General features: G+C 36.6%; 1 protein-coding gene and 1 pseudogene across 6 annotated transcripts in view; one reads left to right on the forward strand and one right to left on the reverse strand.

The window, feature by feature from the left end:
* Fut8 (fucosyltransferase 8) overlaps positions 1-23045 on the reverse strand; it is a 289757-nt gene that overhangs the window by 180702 nt on the left and 86010 nt on the right. The window contains exon 2 of one of the 6 annotated variants that reach the window (XM_074067770.1): positions 21273-21365. The exons of the other annotated variants lie outside the window; for them this stretch is intronic. The gene's annotated coding sequence lies outside the window, so the exon portion shown is untranslated. The remainder of the gene's footprint in view (positions 1-21272; positions 21366-23045) is intronic. 6 annotated transcript variants of the gene reach the window in all.
* On the forward strand, positions 21326-21745 carry LOC141421551 (peptidyl-prolyl cis-trans isomerase NIMA-interacting 4 pseudogene; annotated as a pseudogene).

The following is a 23045-nucleotide window of genomic DNA, read 5'->3' on the forward strand; positions in this document are numbered from 1 at the left end:
TAGAGCAGGGACTAGGGCATTTATAAGTGCCAATTAATGTATAGTATATTGAGGTTTGCTAATAAAGGCAAAACAACAAAAATGACACAATATTTAGCATGCAAATAGATGTTGGCCCAATGTTAATCTGGTAGGAAAATACTGAATGCCTTTTGTCTTCAAACTAGCTTTTGCAAAGAATCAGATCCCTTTTTAACCAGATGCAAATGACTGAAATACTAGTTTGAGTAATGAATCATAGTGAAAGAAACTGAAATGCATCTTATCCTATCCAATGTTCCAATAGTCCACAAATTTAAGCTTATGATCCTGCTCCCCATTATTCTCACTCTAAGAGAAAGAACTACAGTACAAAAACGGTGGGCTGGTAATGGGAAAGGAAAACTACCACTTCCAACAACAACGACAAAAAATCAAATCTAAGTCATTTTTGCATTTCCTTTAGAAAGGTAGCAATTTGTCACACAAAATATTTAGCTTCTACTAGTCTCCGAAAACTAGTTAGAATTTTTTCTTCCTTTACCAATGCTCCCCTGTCCTTTTTCATCTGCTTCTGTTTTTCCTCAAGATCACTCAGGTCATAATGATCAAATATTAGCTAAGACAGGATGGATTAATATTTAATAGTAGTCTTCAAATTCTGTTCCATTGAAACAAAGAATTTGAAATATTTCAACGTGCCATGTAATAAGAAAGCCAGCTAGGTTTCACTTGATAAGTTTGTATAATTCCATACCTTTCACTCATTACACCAAATATGGGACAAAAGAAATGTTTAAGCATTCCTTTTCAATAAAAATTCTAAAACACTTTCCCTAGAATATTTAAGAGGTAGAAGGAGACAGATGAAAATGTGTAGTAATTTAAAATGAGGAAAAACAGAAATCATTTCTTTAAAGTCAGGAATGAGGCAAGGATGTCCACTCTCTGCACTCTTATTCAACAGTCTTAGAATTCCTAGCCAGAGCAATAAGACAGGAAGAAGAAATAAAAGGAAAACAAATTGGAAAAGAAGAAATCAAATTATCCCTATTTGGAGATGACATGATCTTTTATCTAAATGACCCGAAAAACTCCACCAAAAAAACTCTAATCATAAACAGCTTCAGCAAAGTAGCAGGATAAAAAAATCAACTTACAAAAATCACTAGACTTTCTATACACCAACAATGAATAGACAAAGAAATAATATAGCAAAACAATTCCATTTACAATAGCCTCAAAAAATAAAATACCTGGAAATAAATTTAACAAAGGATGTGAAGACCTCTACAATGAAAATTATGAACCATTGAAGAAAGAAATTTAATAAGACTACACAAAATGGAAAGATCTCCCATGCTCATGGATTGGCAGAATCAATATTGTGAAAATGGCTATATTACCAAAATCAATCTATACATTCAATGCAATCCCCATGAAAATTCCAATGACATTAATCACAGAGATTGAAAAATCAACCCTAGGGATTCCAAGATGGCAGCTAGAGGTAGGAAGCAGAAAGCGAGCCTCCTATAGTGAAATCTTGGAGAGATGCTGGAGACACACTTTGCAGGCATAATCACTGAGAAAGGGCATAACTTTGACCCCTCCACATCTCCAGTGAGAATCTCCACCTCACGTTAAACAGAGAAACGAGGAGGGCCCCCAGGGCCGCCAGTGGCCGGCGCCTATACGGCTTGGGAAGACGCAGACCAGGTGAGCTTTGCGGTACTACGGTACTCCCACAGACAAGCCTGGGCCAGAGCAGCATAGCCCCCTGGACAGACTGACCTCCACCCGGGGAAAAAAGAGAAACTGAGTAATAAGCAATAAGAACAGTTAAGACACGCTGGAAAGAGGGTGGGGCGCCCTGAGGGCTGAAGACTGGGGGAAAGGAATCCTTCCCGGCACTGTAAATAAACAAGCCGGGGGGACCAGAGAGCCTCTGGCGGGAGCGGGGCGTGCACCCAGCAACCAGGAGCAGGGACGCTTGTGAGAGTGGAGGAGGGAGGAAAACTCCACAGGAGAGGAGGGACGACCCAGTACCCACATGAACTGTAAATGAACATGGCAGCCGGCAGGAGCAGCAGCACTGCCCAGTAATCAGGAGCAGGAAAGCTTGTGAAAGTGGCGGTGGGAGGAAAACGGCACAGGAGAGGGGGGAAGACCCACCTCCCACATGAACTGTAAATAAACATGCAGGCCTGACAACGCGGGGGCAGTGTCACATTTCCCAGTGCTTGGAAAAGGGAAAGCCTGTAGCAGAGGCTCCCGCACAGGAGAACTCTGAACAAACAAAGCCTGTGGGACCAGGTGAGTGCTAAGCTCACCCCAGAGATCTGCATGAATAACACCGCCAGCTACAGCAGGCTGAGAGCAGCAGACAGGCAAGCCACAGTTGCAGATACCACGCTCAGAACTGTCTCCAGACTCTTTTCTTTTCTTTTTCTCCCTACCTTTGATGAGAGAACAACCGAATTACACCTGCAAGCCGAAAAACTTACTGAAACTGTATTGCATTTGAACTTGGGACACTTGTGGGGCTTTTTTTTCTCTCTCTCTCTGTGTGTGTGTGTGTGTGTGTGTGTGTGTGTGTGTGTGTGTGTGTGTGTGTGTGTGTGTGTAGTTTTGTTCTACTTTATGCGTCCCCTTTAAAGAGACAACTACAGAACAACATCTGAGGCACCATCTCCAGGACTGGAGACTGAGACAGACACCCAAATTATTAAGACTGAAACTGCATTGCATATAAACTTGGACGTTGTTTGGTTTTGTTTTTTTTTTTAATTTTCTATTTTCCATTTTATTTTAATTTTTATATATAGATATTTCTTTTACTTATTTTTTATTTTTTTTCTTTGATTTTCAATCCTGTCTCTCTAATGTCTGTTCAGCTTACTTTCAATTAGTACACTAAAGCTCCCTGTTTATACCTTTGAAACTTTCTTATCTGAAACCTTGTTCTGCTTTCTCCCTCTGGTCTGTGTATTTGTTTTCCCCTTTTCTTTAACTTCTTGCTTTCCATCTCAGCTCACCCTTCCATTCTAAATATTACCATTGTTATTATTACAAACTAGAAAATACTTAATTGCACACAGTACAGGGACAGTAACAACACCAATGACAATGACGGGAAGACAGAAAAAACAGGGAAACCAGTTTTACCCACAGCAAAAAATTGGTACAGGAACCAGAGGGGAATTAAGAGAACAGAAACTCAGATCCAGACTCCAACAAAATGAAGATAAACTATGCCTAAGGACCCAATGAACCCTACAAGAATAATTTAAAAGAAGAAATACAACAAGTACTCAATGAGAATTTTATAGAGATGATACTGGATAGGGTCAACCAAAATGTACAGGAGACACTCAAGAAATTCCAAGAAAACAAAAATAAAGAATTTGAAAAAGCAAAAGAAGAAATAAAGGAAACCATAGAAGCACTGTATAAACACCAAAGTGAAAGAGAGAACACAATGAATAAACGGATAAATGAACTCAGGACAAAAATAGACAACATTAAAGAGGAAAACTGCCAGGATATGGAAAACCTCAGAAAAAAGAAAACAGAACTGCAAAACAAAACAGAAGGCCAATCCAGCACAACAGAACAAACAGAAGACAGAATCTCAGAACTTGAAGATGAAATGGTAATTAAAGGAAAAACCGAAGAACAATTAATTAAACAACTCAAGACCTGTGAAAAGAAAATGCAAGAACTCACTGACTCCATCAAAAGACCAAACTTGAGAATCATGGGCATCGAAGAAGGAGAAGAGGCGCAAGCAAAGAGAATGCGTAATCTATTCAACAAAATAATAACGGAAAATTTCCCAAATCTAGAGAAAGAGATTCCCATACAGATGCAAGAGGCCTCCAGGACGCCAAACACACCAGATCAAAATAAACTACTCCACGACATATCATCATTAAAACAACAAGTTCAGAAACTACGGAAAAAATGTTGAAGGCTATAAGAGAGAAAAAACAAGTAACATACAAAGGTAAACCCATCAAAATCACAGCAGACTTGTCAACAGAAATATTAAAAGCAAGAAGAGCGTGGGGTGAGATCTTCTGGGCATTGAATGAAAATAACTTCAACCCCAGGATACTCTACCCAGCAAAGCTATCATTCAAAATAGATGGAGCAATAAAAGTCTTCCATGATAAGCAGAAACTAAAACAATATGTGAAAACAAAGCCACCACTACAAAAGATCCTGCAAGGGATCCTGCACACAGAAAGTGACACCGAACTTAACCATGAAAAGGCAGGCAGCACCAAACCACAGGAAAAGAAAAAGCAAGACAGTAGAGAGTAACATCAACTTAGGTACACACAATCAAACCTTCAAACAACTAAGACAACTAAATGGCAGGAATCACCACATACCTATCAGTACTAATGCTTATGTTAACGGACTTAATTCACCCATCAAAAGACACCGTTTGACAAAATGGATTAAAAAGGAAGATCCAACAATTTGTTGCTTACAGGAGACTCACCTCACTGACAAAAATAAGAATAGGCTTAGGATGAAAGGCTGGAAGAAGATTTACCAAGCCAATGGCCCCCAAAAACAGGCAGGAGTAGCAATACTTATCCCTGACAAAGTAGACTTCAAACCTACATTGATCAAACGAGATAAAGAAGGACATTCCATACTAATAAAAGGGGAAATAGACCAAAAGGAAATAATAATCATCAATCTGTATGCACCCAATGTCAACGCACCCAATTTCATGAAACATACCCTGAAAGACCTAAAAGCATATATAAACGCCAACACAGTGGTTGTGGGAACTTTAACACTCCATTATCATCAATAGATAGGTCATCCAAACAAAAACTCAATAAAGAAATCCAAGATCTAAAATATGCAATAGAGCAAATGGACCTAGTAGATGTCTACAGAACATTTCATCCAACTTCTACACAATATACATTCTTCTCAGCAGCCCATGGAACCTTCTCCAAAATAGATCATATCCTATGGCATAAAGCAAGTCTCAGCAAATATAAGAAAATAGAAATAATACCATGCATACTATCTGATCACAATGCAGTAAAAGTAGAACTCAACAACAAAAGTAAAGACAAAAAACATGCAAACAGCTGGAAACTAAATAACTCATTACTTAATGAAGAATGGATAATCGATGAAATAAAGAGGAAATTAAAAAGTTCCTGGAACTCAATGAAAATGAAAACACAACCTACCAGAACCTATGGGACACAGCTAAGGAAGTCCTGAAAGGAAAGTTTATAGCCATGAGTGCATATATTAAAAAGACTGAAAGATCCCAAATCAATGACCTAATGATACATCTCAAACTCCTAGAAAAACAAGAACAAGCAAATCCCAAAACAAATAGAAAGAGAGAAATAATAAAAATAAGAGATAAAATCAACGAAATAGAAACCAAAAACACAATACAAAGAATTAATGAAAAAAAAAGTTGGTTCTTTGAAAAACTAAACAAGATCGATAGACCCCTGGAAAACCTGACTAAAATGAGGAGAGAAAAAACCCAAATTAGTACAATTAGGAATGCAAAAGGGGAGATAACAACAAACACCATGGAAGTCCAGGAAATCAACAAAGACTACTTTGAGAACCTATATTCAAATAAATTTGAAAATCTAAAAGAAATGGACAGATTTCTAGAGACATATGATCATCCAAAACTGAACCATGAGGAAATTAATCACCTGAATAGACCTGTAACACAAAATGAAATTGAAGCAGCAATCAAGAGTCTCCCCAAAAAGAGAAGTCCAGGACCTGATGGATTCTCTGCTGAATTCTATCAGACCTTTAAACAAGAACTGATACCAACCCTCCTTAAACTGTTCCACGAAATAGAAAGGGAAGGAAAACTGCCAGTATTACACTTATCCCAAAACCAGGCAAAGACACCTCCAAGAAGGAGAACTAAGGCCAATCTCCTTAATGAACATTGATGCAAAAATCCTCAACAAAATAATGGCAAACCGAATTCAACAACACATCAAAAAGATTATTCACCACGACCAAGTAGGCTTCATCCCAGGGATGCAGGGGTGGTTCAACATATGAAAATCAATAAACATAATAAACCACATTAACAGAAGCAAAGACAAAAATCACTTGATCATCTCAATAGATGCAGAAAAAGCCTTTGATAAGATCCAACATCATTTCATGATAAAAGCTCTAAGAAAACTAGGAATAGAAGGAAAGTTCCTCAACATTATAAAAGCTATATATGACAAACCTACAGCCAGCATTATACTTAATAGAGAAAAACTGAAACCATTCCCTGTAAAATCAGGAATAAGACAAGGATGCCCACTATCTCCACTCCTATTCAACATAGTACTGGAATTCCTAGCCAGAGCAATTAGGCAAGAAGAAGGAATAAAAGGAATACAAATAGGTAAAGAAACTGTCAAAATATCCCTATTTGCAGACGACATGATCCTATACCTTAAAGACCCAAAAAACTCTAATCAGAAGCTTCTACACATCATCAATAGCTATAGCAAGGTAGCAGGATATAAAATCAACATAGAAAAATCATTAGCATTTCTATACACTAACAATGAACAAACGGAAAAAGAATGTATGAAAACAATTCCATTTACAATAGCCACAAAAAAAATCAAGTACCTAGGTGTAAACCTAACAAAAGATGTGAAAGACCTCTACAAGGAAAACTATACACTTCTGAAGAAAGAGATTGAGGAAGACTATACAAAGTGGAGAGATCTCCCATGCTCATGGATTGGTAGAATCAACATAGTAAAAATGTCGATACTCCCTAAAGTAATCTACATGTTTAATGCAATTCCCATCAAAATTCCAATGACATTCATTAAAGAGATTGAAAAATCTACTGTGAAATTTATATGGAAACACAAGAGGCCATGAATAGCCAAGGCAATACTCAGTCAAAAGAACAATGCAGGAGGTATCACAATACCTGACTTCAAACTATATTACAAAGCAATAACAATAAAAACAGCATGGTACTGGCACAAAAACAGACATGAACACCAGTGGAACAGAATAGAGGACCCAGATATGAAGCCACACAACTATGAGCAACTTATCTTTGACAAAGGAGCTAAAAATATACGATGGAGAAATAGCAGCCTCTTCAACAAAAACTGCTGGGAAAACTGGTTAGTAGTCTGCAAAAAACTGAAACTAGATCCATGTATATCACCCTATACCAAGATTAACTCAAAATAGATCAAGGATCTTAATATCAGACCACAAACTCTAAAGTTGATACAGGAAAGAGTAGGAAATACTCTGGAGTTAGTAGGTATAGGTAAGAACTTTCTCAATGAAACCCCAGCAGCACAGCAACTAAGAGATAACATAGATAAATGGGACCTCATAAAGCTAAAAAGCTTCTGTTCATCAAAAGAAATGGTCTCTAAACTGAAGAGAACACCCACAGAGTGGGAGAAAATATTTGCCAACTATACATCAGACAAAGGACTGATAACCAGAATATATAGGGAACTTAAAAAACTAAATTCTCCCAAAACTAATGAACCAATAAAGAAATGGGCACGTGAACTAAACAGAACTTTCTCAAAAGAAGAAATTCAAATGGCCAAAAAACACATGAAAAAATGCTCACCATCTCTAGCAATAAAGGAAATGCAAATTAAAACCACGATAAGATTCCACCTCACCCCTGTTAGAACAGCCATCATCAGCAACACCAACAACAACAGGTGTTGGTGAGGATGCGGGGAAAAAGGAACCCTCTTACACTGTTGGTGGGAATGTAGACTAGTACAACCACTCTGGAAAAATATTTGGAGGCTACTTAAAAAGCTACACATCGATCTACCATTTGATCCACCAATACCACTCTTGGGGATATACCCAAAAGACTGTGACACAGGTTACTCCAGAGGCACCTGCACACCCATGTTTTTTGCAGCACTATTCACAATACCCCAGTTATGGAAACAGCCAACATGCCCCACCACTGACAAATGGATTAAGAAAATGTGGTATCTGTAAACAATGGAATTTTATGCAGCCATGAAGAAGAACGAAATGTTATCATTCGCCGGTAAATGGATGGAATTGGAGAACATCATTCTGAGTGAGGTTAGCCTAGCCCAAAAGACCAAAAATCGTATGTTCTTCCTCATATGTGGACATTAAATCAAGGGCAAACACAACAATGGGATTGGACTATGAGCACATGATAAAAGCGAGAGCACACAAGGGAGGGGTGAGGATAGGTAAGACACCTAAAAAATTAGCTAGCATTTGTTGCCCTTAACGCAGAGAAACTAAAGCAGATACCTTAAAAGCAACTGAGGCCAATAGGAAAAGGGGAACAGGAACTAGAGAAAAGGTTAAATCAAAAAGAATTAACCTAGAAGGTAACACCCATGCACAGGAAATCAATGTGAGTCAATGCCATGTATAGCTATCCTTATCTCAACCAGCAAAAACCCTTGTTCCTTCCTATTATTGCTTATACTCTCTCTACAACAAAATTAGAGATAAGGGCAAAATAGTTTCTGCTGGGTATTGAGGGGGTGGGGGAGAGAGGGAAGAGGCAGAATGAGTGGTAAGGTAGGGGGTGGGGGCAGGGGGGAGAAATGAAGCAAGCCTTGTATGCACATATGAATAAAAAAAAAAAAAAAGAAAATCAACCCTAAACTTCATTTGGAGATACAAAAGACCTGAAGTAGCCAAGGAAATACTGAGTAAAAAGAGCAACACTGTAGGTATCACAATACCCGACTTCATACTACACTACAGAGCCATAGCAATAAAAACAGCATGATATTGGCAAAAAAAAAAAAAAAAGACATGAAGACCAGTAGAACAGAAGACCCAGATCTAAATCCACATAGTTATGCCCACCAAATATTTAACAAAGGTGCCAAAAACATAAGACAGAGAAAAGACAGCCTCTTCAACAAATGTTGTGGGGAGCTGGGGGGGAGGGGGAAGGAGATTATCTGCCTACAGAAAACTGAAACTAGATCCATGCCAGTCACCCTGTACAAGTATCAACTCAAAGTGGATTAAGGACCTTAATATCAGATCCAAAACCTTGCAGTTAGTAAAGGAAAGAGCAAGGAATACTCTGGAAGTAATAGGTATAGGCAAGAACTTCCTCAGTAGAACTCCACCAGCCCAGCAACTAAGAGAAAGGATTGAAAAATGGGACTACATGAAATTAAAAATCTTCTGCACAACAAAACAAATGGTCTCTAAATTGAACAGACCACCCACAGAGTGGGAGAAAATATTTGATAGCTATACATCAGACAAAGAACTGACAACCAGAATAATCAGGGGGCTCAAAAGGCTAAACTCCCCAAAAATCAATGAACCAATAAAGAAGAGAGCAACAGAAATAAACAGAACTTTTCCAAAGGAAGAAGTCCAAATGGCCAAAAAAACATAGGAAGAAATGCTCACCATCCCCGGCCATAAAGGAAAATGCAAATCAAAACCACACTAAGATTCCACCTCACTCCTGTTAGAATAGCTATCATCAAGAACACCACCAACAACAAATGTTGGTGAGAATGTGGGGGAAAAGAAACCCTCATACACTGCTGGTGGCTCTCCTCACTGTAGAGGAGAGAATATAGTAATCTTAAACTGTCAGAGGCTGTTACTATGGGAAGGGGACCAGGAAGTAGTGAAGAGGTCTGGCAGAGATAAACCAATGTGGGTTGCAATGTACATGTGCATAGAAACAATACTAGAAATCTCTCTGTATAGCTATCTTTATCTCAAACTAGCAAAACAATATGTCTTTTTTTTACTATCTCTTATGTTTTCTCTTCAACAAAATCAGAGAACAAGATGGCAAATCAGGTTCTTGCTCAGAAGTGGGGGGTGGGGGAGGGAGGTGGCCCAAACAATATATACACATGTGAGTAAATGTAAAAACAATAAAATTTTTAAAAATTTTAAAAGATTACAATAAAGGCACCTGCACAACCATGATTACTGAAGCATTATTCACAATAATTAAGCTGTGGAAACAACCAAGATGCCCCACTAATGATGCATGGATTAAGAAAATGTGGTATTTACATATAACGGAATTTTATTCAGCCATGAAGAAGAATGAAATTTTGTCGTTTACAATAATTGAATGGAACAGGAGAACATCATCTTAAGTGAAGTTATCCAAGTTCAGAAAGCCAAAGGTCACATGTTTTCTCTCATATACAGAATATAAACCTAATACAAATACAAGCACTTATGAGAAACAGATCATGCTAAGGGGAAATTACATACGAGAAAGGGTAAAAGATGGAAGTTAACAAGGTGAATGTGGTTGATATATTCTTTCTTCCTATACAAGAATGAATACAGAATTTTTAAACCTGTTGAAATCATCATAAGAAGGGGATAAAGGTAGGAAGGAGAAAAATAGAAGAGATGAACCAATTCTGGTTATAATACATACATACAAGGAAATGTCACAAAGAAACTCCCTGTATAGCTACCTTAAACAAACAAAAATATCTTTTTTTTTTCTTTTACAAGATCAGAGAACAGGAGGACAGAACAGGAGGGGTTCTGGGGGGGTTGGTACCATTGGAAGAGGGGAAGATGTGGGTAAAGGACATGGGACGGTGAATATGGTGCAAATACCATGTGCACATGTATGTAAAAGGAAAAATGAAACCTGTTGAAACTATTTCAGAATGGAGGGAGGGGGGATAAAGAAGAATGATGGAGGGGGTGAATTCAAGGGGAAGGGTGATATATTTGATATATTATAAAAACTTTTATAAAGACTATACTATACTCCCAATACAACAATAAAAAATAATGAGTTCCTCATGTTTCTTTACTCTGATCATTTATGATGCAAATCAAACATAAAAATATACAAAGAATTCAAGTTTCTCAATTCCATTTTCATTTTTTAAAAGCAAATATATTTTGCTGTTATGTAGGGCTGGAGTCATTGCTCAAGTGGTAGATGTGCCTGCCTAGCAGAGTAAGGCCCTTGTTCAAACCCCAGTACCCCAAAAAAAAAAAAAAGTAAATAAATTATGTAGTCTACAGATGCCAATTATATCCAGTGAGTTAATTGTGCTGTTGACCTCAAATATGGTGTTTTGTTTTGTGTTTAAGATAGGTTCTCACTATTTAGTCTAGGCTAGCCTTGAACTCTGAGTCCTCCTGCCTCAGCCTCCCGAGTGCTGGGACTACATGCATACACCAGGCTTCAACTATAACTTTACTGATCTTCTCCCTGTTAGATCTACCCATTCTTGATAGAGGGATGTTGAGATCTCCAACTATTATAATGAATTAATATACTTCTCTTGGCAGCCCTATCAGTTTTTGCCTCATGTATTTTACACTCTGTTTTTTTACATATATACATTAAGAAATTGCTGTGTTTTCTTAGGGAAATGGCTCCTTTATCACCATGTTACACTCTTTATCCCTGATAATTTTGCTTACTTTGAAGTCAGCTGCTTAAAATGATTAATATAATTACTTCTATTTTCTTCTGATTACTGTTAACATGATATATCTTTCTATATTCCTTTACTTTTCAATCTATATGTGTCTTCACATTTAAAGTGGCTTTCTTATAGACAATATATGGTTAGGGCATTTTTTTAAATCTACCCAGATATCTTTTAGTTTATATATTTAGGCCACTGATATTTAAGTTGATATAGTTCAATTGATAGCTACCATATTTTGTTACTGTTTTCTATTCACTGCCCTTTATCTTTATTCCATTTTTGTCTTCTATACTTTTTCTGCCCTTTTTGGTTTTTTTTTTTTTTTTTGGGAGGCGGGGGTGGGGGGGACAGGAATGCTAGAGGTCAAACCCAAGACCTATGCCTGATAGGCAAGTATTCTACCACTGAGCTACATCCTCAGCTCTCTTTTGTGGTTTTAAGTGAGCTTCTTTGGGGGAAAAGGGAGGGGCAGGTGAAGCAGTGCTAGAATTGTGAGTTTAAGACCTCATACTTGCTAGAGGCAAGTGGTAGGCAGGCACCCTCCCACTTGAGCCATACCTCATCCCTTAAGTGAACATTTTATATGACACCATTTTCTCATTTCAGTGATTGCCCTGGAGTTTACAATATATGTTTTCAACTATTTCAAGTCCACTTTCAAAGAAAATATTCCATTTTTGCAGTAGTGTATCTTATGATATAATATTCCTAATTCATTCCTCCTGTCCCTTATTTTATAGTTGTTATTCGTTTTCTTTCTCTTTAAAGAACTTTGAAGACTTCAAAGTATGTCTACTACCAACAAATTTTCTCAATTTTAGTTTGAGAATTTTTTTTTTACTTCTCCTTAACTTTTAAGGATAATTTTGCAGGATACAGAATTCCAGGTTGGCAGGTTTTTGTTTGTTTGCTTTCCCCTCTCAACACTTTAATTTTACACTTCACTCTCTTTTTGTTTACATGGTTTCTTTTTTTTTTTTCTTTTCTTTTCTGTTACTAGTGTTTCTTTCTCTCTCTCTCTCTCTCTCACCATTTTTATTAGGCTATATTCATTCTACAGGGGGGATTCATTGTGATAATTCCCAACAGACTTACATTGTACATTGGTTAGATTGCCCCCCACCATTTACCTACCTCAGCCTTCCCTGCCCCTACTTAAAGCAATTGCAAGAGGTTTCAATATTCTATTTTGTTCTATTTCATATATGTATATGAAGCCCATCAACCATATTCCCTCACTTTAATCTCCTCCATTCACTCCCTCCCACAAATACCCACCCACACATACACTATACCAGTTTTACAATTCATCATTAATTCCAAAGTCAATGTTCAAAGGAGTTTCTCAATGTATTCCTATTGCGAGTGTAGTTTACTTTGGTCAGCACAACCCCTTCCATTACTTTCTTTAACCCTGCCCTCCCACCCTTCATCACTCAACAGCTCTACATCATTATATCCTCTATCTGAACAGATGCTATGTATTTAGACATTGTTGACTATCACTCTTTTCCTTTCCCTCCTCCCCTGAGTTCCATACAGTAGTCCCACAAACATGTCCTACATATAAATTTGTATATGATCATATTGGTTTTTGTGTATATATCTACCTTTTGGCTCTATCTTCCACATATGAGAGAAAACATGAGGCCTCTGTCTTTCTGAACCTGGCTTACTTCACTTAACATGACGTCCTCCAATTGCATCCATTTACCTTCAACCACATGCTTTTATTCTTCCTTGTGGCTGAAAAACACTCCATTGTACATATACATCAAGTTTTCTTAATCCATTCATTAACTGTAGGGTATATGGGTTATTTCTATAGCTTGGCTATTGTGAACAGTGATATAATAAACACTGGTGTACAAGTGTCTACTGTATCCTGACTTACATTCTCGCATGTATATGCCCAGGAATGGTATCACTGGACAATATGACAGTTCTTCTTTTAGCTTAAGGAATCTCCATACTGCTTTCCATAATGGTTGTATTAATTTACATTCCCACTGCTTCCTTGTCAACATTTGTTGTTGTATTCTTGATGATAATCATTCTAACAGGTGAGATGAAATCTTAGTGTAGTTTTGATTTGCATTTCTTTTATGACCAGGGAAGTTGAGCACTTCTTCATGTATTTATTAGCTGTTTGTACCTCTTCTGTTGAAAATTCTGTACTCAATTCATGTGCCCATTTCTTCACTGGATGTTGGTCCTTTGAGGGTTGAATTTTTTGAGTTCCCTATAGATTCTCGGTATTAGTCTCTTATCAGATGAATAGCAAAGATTTTCTCCCGTTGTGTGGATAGTCACTTAAGTCTAGTGACTGTTTCTTTTGCTGTGCTGAGGGTTTTTAGTTTGATGCAGTCCAATTTGTTCATCTTTATTTGCTGAACCATTGGAATTCTATTTAGGAAGTTGTTGCCTGTGCCTATATGTTCCAGTGTAGTTCCTACTACTTCCAATAGTTGTTTCAAACTTTCAGGCTTTATATTGAGGTCATTTATCCACTTTGAGTTGGTATTTGTACAGGTGAGAGACATGATCTAGTTTCAGTTCTCTGCATGCAAATATCCAGATTTTCCAGCAACATTTGTTGGAGAGGCTGTCTTTTCTCCATCGTGTGTTTTGGGCACCTTTGTCAAAATCAGGTGGGCGTAGCTGCATGGATTTTTATCTGGGTCTTCTATGTGTTCCATTGGTCATCATGTCTGTTGTGCCAATACCATGCTGTTTGTATTGCTATGTATGGCTTTACAGTGTAGTCTGAAATCAGGAATTGTGATACCTCCAGCTATCCGAGGTCTTTTGTCTTTCCATATAAATTTTAGGACTGATTTCTCAATCTCTGTGATGAATGCCATTGGAATTTTCATGGGGATTGCATTAAGCATATAAATTGCTTTTGGTAATACAGCCATTTTCACAATATTGATTGTACCAATCCATGAGTATGAGAGATCTTTCCATTTTTAGTTTCTTTCTTCAATGGTTTATGGTTTTCATTGTAGAGGTCTTTAGCATCTTTATTAAGTTTATTCTCAGATTTTTTTTTTGAGGTTATTGTAAATGGAATTGTTTTCCTGTATTCTTTCTCAGTCTATTCATCATTGGTATATAGAAAGGCTACTGATTTTTGTAAACTGATTTTACATCCTGCTACTTTGCTAAAGGTATTTATGATGTCTAGGACTTTTTTGGTGGAGTTTTTTTTTTTTGGATCTTTAAGGTATAAGATCACGTCATCTGCAAATAGGGATAGTTTGAATTCATCCTTTCCTATTTGAATTTCTTTTACTTCTTCTTCCTATCTTATTGCTCTAGCTAGGAGTTCCAGGACTATGTTTAATAACAGTGGAGAGTAGATACCCTTGTATATCATTCCTGACTTTAGAGAAAATACTTTCAGTTTTTCCCCATTTAGTATGATGTTGGCTATAGGCTTGTCATATATAGCCTTTATTATGCATCTATTCCTAGTTTCACCGGAGCTTTTATCATGAAAGAATATTGAATTCTGTTGAAGGATTTTCTGCATCTGTTGAGATGATCATGTGGTTTTTGTCTATGCTTCTGTTAATATGCTGTATTATATTGCTTACATAGTTTCTGAACAAAAGCTGGATGTAATTCTGATCTTTTTTCCTCCATAAGTAAGTCACTCTGTTCCCTGGCTTCTTTGATTTTCTAAAACTTAAATATAATATGTCTAGGTATATTTAGGAGAGGTTTCTTTTTGGGGGGGGGAGTTATTGTTGTTGGCTTGTTTGTTTTAGTATTTAACCTGCTTTCTGTTTCTCTGAGCTTCCTGTGTCATCTGGAATTAATTTGGGGAAACTCTTGGTCATCACTGATTCAATTATTTCTTCCATGCTTTCTTCTCTTTCTGATATTCTTATTGCAGATGATGTTACACCTTTTACTGTTGTCCTGCAGTTCATGGGTCTTCTGTTCCACTTTTATTCCATTCCTTTTTTCTCTTGCTTTTCAGTTTTAGAAGTTTCTATTGACATAGCCTGTAGCTCAAAGAGATTTTTCTTCAGCTATGTCCATTCTATTAGTGAGCCCAAACATAAGCTTCATTTCTGTTACGTTATTGGTGGTTTGTTTGTTTTGGTGTTTTTAAGGCAGAGTCTTGCTATGTAACCCATGCTGGCCTCAAACTTAAGATCCTCCTGCCTCTGCCTCCAAAGGGCTGGGATTACAGGTATGTACCACCAAGCCTGGCTTATTACAATATTTTTTTATCTCTAGCATTTCTTTGAATGTCTATCTCTCTGCCTAACTTTATCCATCTGTTCTCACATGTTATTTACTTTTCACATTACAGCCCTGGGTATTAAATAGTTATTTTAAATTTTCATCATGATGATTCTAATATCCCTGTCACTCTGAGGCTTGCTCTTTCTCTTTAAACCTGTGCTTTTTTGTATCTCATAATTTTTAGTTAGAAGTTAGAAGGGCTGGGGGTAGAATGTAGCTCAATGGTAGGGTACTTGCCTCACATGTGCAAGGTCCTGGTTTGATTCCCAGAAAAGCAAAGGCAACAACAAAAAAAGTCAGACATGATATAATGGGTAAAAGGGATTGTAGCAAAGAGGTTTTTAGTATTGTGGTAAGGTGTGGAGGGGAGAAAAATATTTTCTAAACCTGTGGTTAGGTCTCAGTCTTTTAGTTAAGCCTGTGTCCCTTAACTATGAACTCCACAAATGCTTCTCAGTCTTCCCTCTGCCTACTTGAGTGGAACAGGATAGCTAGAGCAGGCAAGAGTTGGGTACTTTATTTCCACCTGGGTTAGTTAGGCTCTCATAAAACCCCAATAAGTTAGGCTCTGGTAAAATAGTTTTGAGGGCAGACCTTGATCTATATATTTTGAGGGACAATTCATCTAATATAATTCAAAATTATTACTTTTCCCCTCTCCCAGCTAGAAGCATTAGGGGATTTTTTTTTCCTCTTGATAGTCATTTAAGGAACTGGTCAAACTCCTAGAGGTAAAATCAGAAAATGTGGGGGGATCCCCTGTGACTGAAGTATTTAATTCTCATTTTTGTCCATACCAAACCTCCGGTAACTCTTAAAGTTCAGATTTCCCTACACGAGTACTGATTCCTGTGTTACTTTACAGCTATGTCAGAAAAAGAAATGAAAATAGCAAAAAGAAAAAAACCTTTAATCTAGTTATGTCAAGTGGTTTTATGTGTAAAAATGAACTATTCAGTCTATACAAGAGACAAGATAGTCTAGCAGATAGAACACAGAATGGAGTCCTGCTCCAAAAATTTTCATATGACTTTGAGAAAATCACTGTATCATCTCTAGACTTGAAATAATGTAATCTCAATAGACTGTGTTGAGGAATAGTGATTATCAATAAACAGTATAGTGTTTTCTGGGTGAGGAGAAACTAAAGAGAAAGGAGCTCCTGACTTTTAAAAAGAGAAAAAAAATGATTAACCAAGTTATTTCTATATTAACTGAGAAGTGGCTTACCTTTTTTCCCCTAGAACATAAGATGCTGACAAAAACACATGGTATTTGCAGAGAAAGGTATTATTGCTCAAATCTGGGTCACTAAAATTATCAGCAGTTCAAAATGAGATAAAAGAAAAGAGAAATGCTAATATCTAGAAATATATATTTTCTTTGTTGTTAACATGAAATATATCTTACATAAAACCATTCAAATGAGATACATATTTCTATGTTTGACTCTCCAGGGATAGCTCCTTGGAAAGCAAAGACTAGACAAATAGTTAAAATTATTTTTAAATTTTCTGATCACTAAATGTGAATAGAAGTATTGAAAGGAAAAAAAATTAAGTCTTCACAGTTACCATCCTATATTGGTTTTTCCCTAAAAAAGAACATGAATGTCTGCTAATACAAAAAAAGCCCTACAGTTTTGAAGAGAAGGGTGGGGGAAGCAGAAGTAGTTTCAAGGACAAAGAACATGTCCCACTCCAGAACATATTTACAGTTCCTCATCTAGAATTCAACTAACATCCAACTGCAGCAATCAACCAAGCTTGGCAAATTAAAATAGCAGTAATTGTGACAGATTATCTTCAATAAATATTCAAATCCGATGTTTGTGTGCATGCAAGGGTCTCCGCATGCCAATCTAAATGCTTTGTTCAGGATCCTAGTATTGAGCTTTTTTTTACCCTTCTGTAGGAATCCCCTGAATCCTTAACTTTCATAAACTCTCACCTCAGATGATTAAAAGACAAATTATACCCCTATCCATAGCCTGAATTAAAATTTTAAGACTAAGATTCACATAAACATCAAGAGCCAAAATAAAGTAACTAGAACCTCTGAAAATCTAGGTTTGTAAAGAAAAATCCAGGAAAGAGGAGGGGGCATGAGGATTATGAAGGATGGCAACTGAATAAAAGATTCTTTTTATTCACGTGATGGGGTATACCTTGGTAATGTAAAAATCCAGATATGAAAAGCAACTAACAACTTCATAAATTTGGATTCTATCTAAAGTTTCATTAAGGAAGACTACATTTCACACAAGGCAAAACCCTTTGTTTTAGTGAGTTTAAGTACGTGAAACTATAATCTATATGAAATTCCAACTGAACATATTTTTTGAAATCCATAGATAGCCTATCAAGAACAATTGATAAATAAGTACAATAGCAGCTTTAATGAAAACAAGTAATCTAATGATTTAATTTGCTGTTTTGCCCTATTTGCATTAGTCAGGTTTCCAACATGTATACAATTACTGAAAAGCTTAGACCTTCCAGGAAAACTACATGTGATAGGTATGCCTCTGCATCCAGGGCAGCATTACATTGTGAAAGAAAACTCAACTAATCAGAGACATATGCCCCTCTAGTAATTGCTCAGAATATTTCTACACAGTTAGGCAGACTTACAAGAAACTCTTATATAACAATCACTCCCTACTCAACCATTCAAGCCCACATTCAACAGAGGATCGATCAGTGGTTCTCAAACCAGGGGAAGAGAGAAGAATCTGAGAGATCAGTAATTTCAGCCTCCTTGGAGAGCTTGTTAGAAATTCAGAATCTTAGATTTTCCTGGGAACATACTAAATCAGAATGAAGCATTTTAACAACATCCACAAGTGATTCCTACATTCAATTAACACATGAGAAGCTCTGTGGGATAGGGAGTGCTAGAATGAGAGAGAAGGTATAATCTTCTGTTCAAAGACTGGTTCCCACTGCAAGCCACTGCCAATAGTTTGGAGCATCATTATTCCTACCACAAATTTTAAGTAAGAGCTACTGAAAAACAGAAACCTCTCAAGAGACAAAGAATCAGTATCTAATGACTAAATCTGAGATCCTAAGAAAAGCTGTGACAGAATTATCTTAGATCTAGTGGACCTATTTCATGCCCTCAAATCACATTAACTAGACAAATAGTCATGTGCTACATAGTCTTATGGTGCTACATAATCTTATGGTGGTCCCATAAGATTATATTGCCTAGTGAATACATCTCAGTCTGTTTAAGTACATTCTATGATGCTCACATAATGACAGAATCAACCAAGAATGCATTTCTGAGAATGACTCCCATTTTCAAGCAATATGTCTGTGGTAAAATGATAGCAACTCCCTTCCTTCCAAACCCTCAGCACTATTAACATTTGGAGTTCCAGTGCTAGGAAAGAGATGTACGAGACCAAGGCCTATGCCATTGTATTACCATATTTACCTATTGTCTCTCAACTCCAAACCCACCCTTTAATACTCATCCTGTTGAAAACAGAACTTTGAAAACTACTTTTTTGCCAGGAAGCTTCCTCATAATGCCAATAAGGGCACTAGAGAGAGAGTACATGTTTTTTTCCAGTCAGCACTGCCCTGGCTTAGGTCCACCACCCTAACAAAGACAGTTAATGGAAGTCATCAGCTTTTTCTGGCACTCCCAGAAGTACCTCTCATACATAGCAGCAGCAGCCAGGCAGTACCCCTCCAGAGGTTTTAAATTCCAACTCTAAGCTCTTCATTCTAAGCTCTTTATTCCTTTATATGTATGGGTGGTGACTGTTTCCTGCAGTAATTTCTGTGTAACCCCAATAGTCTCTTTTTGCTTTTTTAAGCCTTCTAACACCTGTATAACCCATTCACTCTATATTAAATTTTCTTGGCTTAAGTATCTAGTGTGCGTTATTTTTCTGACCTGATCCTAACTAATCTATCATGGCTATCTGGAATAAAAATCAACATGACTTTGATCAATTTGGAAAACTGTTTCCCTAATATATATTATAGTCCATGAGAAAATAGGTGGACTCTAGCTGCCAGGTAAGAAATGCATGCAAGCAGAGTTGAAAAAGAAGAGAAAACACAATCTAAGAAAACAATATACTGAAACAAATATCATGGTAGGAAACCCTCAAAAATGTAAAGGCCAATAAAAAGTCTAAAACAAATACAAATTTTCTTCTTTAAATAATAAAATTCATTGGATTTTAGAAGTGGGTAGAAACTTTATTCTTCTGCCTCTGTCATTATTTAATTTTGTTAAAGCAGTTTTCTATCTAGTTTGGGTTAATACTTTAAGAAAGCTATTGAGAAATTAGGAAGAGTCCAAAGATTATACAAATAGTGAAAGGGAATAGGAAACAGGATCCCTGAAAAAAGGTTCAAGGAAGCAAACTTTTTAGTCTACTGAAAAGAAAACTCTGGGCCAATATATTAGATGCCTTTCAGTTTAAGAGTTCTGACCAACTGTACTTCGTTCATCTCTACAGAGGAAATAGACTTAAAATAGAAGATGACAAAGTAAATGAAGACATAAAATGGAGCTTCTTAACTTACTGAGTCTCCTTCAAACCACCAAAGAACTGGCTTTTAAGACTGGCTACACATGAGAATGACAAGATATTTTTGTCAAAAAGAAAAAAATGGTAATAACGACGGTGGTGGTAGTGATGACGCAGCAGGCCCCAATGCCACAGATGTGATTTAACTGCTCTGAGAGACAACCCAGCATGTTTTCTAAAAATAAAAACACTAAAATGTTTATAATATACTGACAGAGGGATTGAACATTCCCTAACTTTCTACTCAAGGTACTGTCCAAAAACCAGCTACATCTAGATTACTAGAGAAACTTGCTAAAAGGCAACATGCCAGGACAACCATTCCAAAACTAGTGAATAAGAATCTAGATGTTAACCTGATCCCCAAGAGTCCTTATACACATTGAAGTCTGAATAACATTATTCAGTTTGAAAAGGGTTAAGGAAAGAGCTAAACTCCAACCTAAAAGTAAATTTTTTAATTGAACCTTCTGAAATTTTAAATACAAAACAGTTTTTACTTTTATCTTTTTTAGGGGTTTTTTTGGATGGGACTGGGATTTGAACTCAGGGCTTTGGCTTGCAAAGCAGTCACTCTACCCCTTAAGCCACACCTACAGCCTCAGTTTTTATGTTTAAAACCTGTTAAAAGTTTACTGAGAATACTGTAATAGAGTGAATAATAACAACTAATTATTAAGCACATATTATATGTAGTCACTGTTCTTTACAAACTGATTTAACCCTCAACACATACCTATAAAGTAGATATTTTTTGTAATCCCTGTTAACATATCAGGCAAGATGAGGTATTAAATAACTGGCCCCAGGTCACACACTTAATAAGTGACAAACCTGAGGTAGTCTGTTTAAGAGCCTATACTCATAGCCACAAAACATGTTTTCTAAAGCATTCTGAAATCATTCAAGAGAAAAGTATAATTATTAGTAATAAAACTACTATTAAAAGATAAAGGAAAGAGGCATTGTTTAGAACATACCCATGAGGCTTAAAAGGGCTTCTTTATAACTGCAGAACCAGCTGAGAGTTCAACAACAAGTTTAGAAGATGCTTCGCGCAGGAAAAAGTGGTTCTGGAAAAAAGGGGAGAGATAGTGCTGACAAGAAGTCTCAGGGCCCCAAAGGTGGTGGCAATGCAGTAAAAGTCAGACACATTTTGTGTGAAAAACACAGCAAAATCATGGAAGCCATGGAAAAGTTAAAGTCTGGAATGAGATTCAATGAAATGGCCACACAATATAGTGAAGATAAAACCAGGCAAGTGGGCAACTTGGGTTGGATGACCAGAGGGTCCATGGTGGGACCATTTCAAGAAGCAGCATTTGCCTTGCCTATAAGTGGGATGGATAAGCCTGTGTTTACAGACCCACCAGTTAAAACCAAATTTGGATATCATATTATTATGGTCGAAGGGAGAAAATAAAATCATATAGCTGAATAAAAAAAAAGATAAAGGAAAAATTAAATGTACTCTTCTCCAATGCAACAAAAAAATTCAAGAGAGTAGTAATAACTGATATTACTACATCAACACTCTTAAGGATCTGTGGTCCATACATAAAATAAGAACATGATATAGAAGACAGTAACCCAGGAAGTTTTACTTTTAACTCCAATACTGTCAGTACTTTGACATAATAAATCTATCATACTGCACATGACAAAATCCCACAGAAAAAAATTATTTGATAATAACCATTCTGTTAACTGTATTTGGGAACAGACATGTTAAGAGACACACTCTCCCCACAGTCTCCTACTGCTTCCTCTACTGCAATCATTACCACCACTCTCAGAAAGTTAAAGTACATAAGTCTGTAATTATTTTTCACAATGAAAGAGGCATAACAAACTTAGTTTGGTGTTTCTCTTTCTCTGTAACACACTATGCTCAGTCTCTAAAAATGTCCCTTTTCTTTCCATTTGTCATTACAGAAGCAAAACCTCTAATTCCAGTAAGACCCATTTGTTACTTCTGAAAATGTTGAGGAAGATTTTTAAAGAAGAGGTCAGACAGAGGTTGTCAGGAAAAAGCCTACTAAAAGTTTTAATAATTCATGTGAATTCTAAATAGCATGTTAAATAACAAAAGTGCTCAGATAAAAATAACATCATTGTATTAGCAAGTAGACCAAATTTAAACTATGTAAAATTTTATCTTGTATTTAAGGCAGAGCATTACTAAGACATTTTAACTCCATTCAGTCCAAGCATGTTCCTAGAAGAGGAAAAAAAAAAGGCTTCATTAACAATGACAAAGCCCTGGTGACCTAGTTTGACAATGAATAGAACTACAGATACTAAACACAGAGTTGCCTAGCCAACAAGAATTATTAAAGTAGATGTTAGAGCCAAAAAGATTTGGGTGCTAAAGATACCAATCAAAGATTCAATAAAATGTAGTCTTCTAAACATCTAAGTTTAATTTTGAGTGAGAATTTACCTGAAGAATCTAAAAAAAGGTCTGTATGAATTATTGTAAGGGTGCAACTTGATTTGCTAAAAACAAAACAACAAAAAAAAAGAGAGTAAGACTTCCCAAGAAGCCAACAAAGACAAAACCCAAAAGAGTATTCTTAGGGGGTAAGACAACAGTCAAAAAACACAAGAGGTGGAGTAGTCCTGGTATGACTCTTTCACTAACTAATATGACTAGTAAAATGGCCTAGACCAAAACTCCTTGAAAATTTCCATCAGTGTTTAATTATTCATGTTAATTTTGTAAATTATTTGTAGTTATTTTTTCCTGCTAA

This window comes from Castor canadensis, chromosome 3, assembly GCF_047511655.1.
Source record: "Castor canadensis chromosome 3, mCasCan1.hap1v2, whole genome shotgun sequence".
NCBI classification, from domain to species: Eukaryota; Metazoa; Chordata; class Mammalia; order Rodentia; family Castoridae; genus Castor; species Castor canadensis.